Source organism: Macaca nemestrina, chromosome 9, assembly GCF_043159975.1.
Source record: "Macaca nemestrina isolate mMacNem1 chromosome 9, mMacNem.hap1, whole genome shotgun sequence".
Taxonomy (NCBI): domain Eukaryota; kingdom Metazoa; phylum Chordata; class Mammalia; order Primates; family Cercopithecidae; genus Macaca; species Macaca nemestrina.
The window spans coordinates 93,603,843-93,607,091 of NC_092133.1; positions in this window are offsets into that span (position 1 = coordinate 93,603,843).

Genomic DNA, 3,249 nt, shown 5'->3' on the forward strand with positions numbered 1-3,249 from the left:
ATTCCTAAACAAGAATAATTATGAAATTCCAGACTTGGTTAGTTCATTATATTTTTTTCTAATGCATATGAAAAGAAAGGACAATTATTACCTAAAATCACCACGCATACTAGTGATACATTTGATACACTTAGAAATCAGAAAGTATTACCCTACTAGTTGAGATTGAAGCATGGGATTTAACCTGGAGCTCTAGCCACAGCATTGTAGACAAGTTTTTCACCTTTCTGGACCTTGATTTCATCATTAAATAATTGAAATACCACCCCAAAACTGTTAGAACTAATACACAAATTCAGTAAAGTTGAAAGATACAAAGTCAAAATGCAAAAATCAGTAGCATTTTCATACACTAACAACAAGATATCAAAAAAAAAAAAAAAAACAAGCAAGTGAGCAATCCCATTTATAGTAGTTAAAAAGAAGTTAAATACCTAGGAGTACATTTAACCAAGGAAGTGAAAGATCTCTACACTGAAAACTCTAAAACATTGATGAAAGGAACTGAGGACACAGATAAATGGAAAGACATGCCATGTTCATGTATTGAAAGATTTAACATGTACATTAAAATAGGACACAGCATTCCCCCTATCTATCGGTTAAAAAATAAATAAATAAATACATATATGCACTTCAGAAACTTATATGCCACTTCAGTATTTTCACAATTAATTGATATCACTTTTGTTATTCTAAAAAAGTTGAAAAACAAAGTGAGTCAAAAAAACAGTACAAGAAAAATATTGCAAATATGTGTATGATATTATGGGTAGGAGAAACCTAAGTAACATCTCAGAGGCAGGAGTTTAAAATGAAGACTAAACAGTTTATCTAGATAAGAATTTTAAAATGTTCTGTACATTAAAAAATGCATGAAACAATTAAAAGGCAAAGAAAAATCAAGGAAAAATAATTTCCAAATAAATGCCACAACACTGTCACCTATGGTCAAGATTTATATCAGTTCTACTGTGAAGTCTAGACAGATTCTTGGGTGTCTGGAGTAATACTGGGTCAGTATACCCCCAGAAAATTCAAGACTAGTACAGGCACACAAACTTACAACACTGAAGCATATCATCCCATAAGGGTCTTGTGAAGTTTGCTAAAATGTAATATAGCACCTATCCCAGAGAGAGCATTTAAGTGATGTTGGGTGTGGTGTAGCATAGAAGTAAATAACATTAGAATTAGGCCACAATGTTCTTAAGGACATTGCATAACCTATTTTTATTGTCGTTTAATTAAAAAATATATATATATACTTTAATTATGCAATTACTTGCCACTGTATCTGTCTCAGAACGCTAATCCAAGTACAAAAAAAATAGTAGGAATGATACTCTCTGCTAATTAAGCAAATTTCCTTTATTTCTTTGTGAAATCAATTGACTAAATTATTCATTTTTTGATATTTAGGAATAATTTCTACTACTAATTTATTTTCAGTGGAGTTTTGCAGATTTCTCAAATAAAGAACTAACAATGATCAATTTAACTGGGAAAGTACTAAATTTAACAAACTATATTTTTCGATCAATGAAAACTAATTTTTAAATTATATTTAAACTCTTTAGATTTAGCCTTGGACAATAAAATTAATATAGTGAATGTTTACTAACATATATAAACTCAAATGACTTGGTAGTTTAGAATGTCAATTTAATGTTAATCAAAGTTGCCTAAAATTATCAGGAAAGAAAACTTTAGGTGAGCTCAAGACAAGTTTGATTGCATTCTGTTTATAATCTTGTACCTCTGTTTTCATTCTGATTTGGCATTCTGCATAGTTCATTTTTTTAAATTTCAGGTGGTTTGTGGCCATTCCTTTCCTTTTTCTCTCTCTCCCTTTTTTTTTTTTTTTTTTTTTTTTTTTTTTTTTTTTTTTTTTTTTTTTTTTGAGACAGAGTTTCGCTCTTGTCCCCCAGGCTGGAGTGCAATGGCGCAATCTGGGCTCACCGCAACCTCCACCTCCCAGTTTCAAGCCCTTTTCTCTCTTAAGTCTCATTTACATGTTCTTCCAGAAACAATTTTAAAATTTGCAGAGCTGCTTCTGAATCAAGCAGTTTGGTTGGAGGAATTTAAGCCTTTAGATCACAAAAGAGCTTATTTTCAATTGCCAGAGCTGGCATTGAGCGTATGCCTAACGATGCAAGCAATGTAATATTGGAATGTCTCTGAGTTTTGCACTCATGAATTCACTAGCCAAATAATTGATGTACTCATCTGTTGATAGTCGATATGAAGAATGAGTAAAAGCCATGTAAAAATCTTCCAGAAAACTGAATTTATCTTGGAATTCTTTGTAGAAATAAATTCTGTGAGATTAAACTTGAGGAAAGATTTTCTGTAATTTCTTGAAATCAAATTTGATATTACATTGTAGTCTGATAATTCTGTATTCTTCATTCTGATATTCCAGCAACTTGTATTTTTTTCCAATGGCTCAAAAGTTGTGTTTCTCAATAAAATAATTACAACAGAACAGTCTCCTTTCTATAAAATGAACATCAACATTTCAAATCCAAGGCCAGAGACCACAATTCTTTTGACAGTAGCAGAAGATATCTAGCGAGGAGTTAGCAGCAATATAGTTGGCTTGTGTTGCATTTTTAATTAAATCAGAAACTGTTGAATAGCACTCAAAGTAATCAAGTTCCTGCCCTGTTGACAAAAGGTGAAAATATACTGCTCCAGCTACTTTGGGGCTTAACACTTTCTCCAATCAAGAAGAGATGTTGACAACTTCTAGGGGCCCATCATCCAAGACACTGGCACTAAAGAAATACACCTAAGATTTTGCTCTGGAAAGGTATTTTATTAAATGCACTGCCTTTTTCATGGTTTCATTTATCATGGGTTTATTATTACCTTTCTGTGCATTAAGGAGATCACAAAAACACCATCCAAATGATAAGCCAAAGTGCACTGACTGAATTTTCTAATAAAAATAAGACACAAAAAACTAGTTACAATTTGCCTATTTATTTTTGTTGAAACAAGTATGTTATAATTTTTGTAATCTTTTCAAGAGACAGGGTCACACTGTGTTGCCCAGGCTGTAGTACTAGAGTGCAGTGGCTATTCACAGGCACCAGCATTTTATGCTACAACCTTGAAGTCCTGGGCTCAAGTGATCTTCCTGCATCAGCATCTGGAGTAGCTGAGACTTCATTTGTGTCCCACTGCACCTGGCTTTTGTAATTTTCCCTTAGTTGAAAAATGGTCAAACCTTAGGAAAATTTC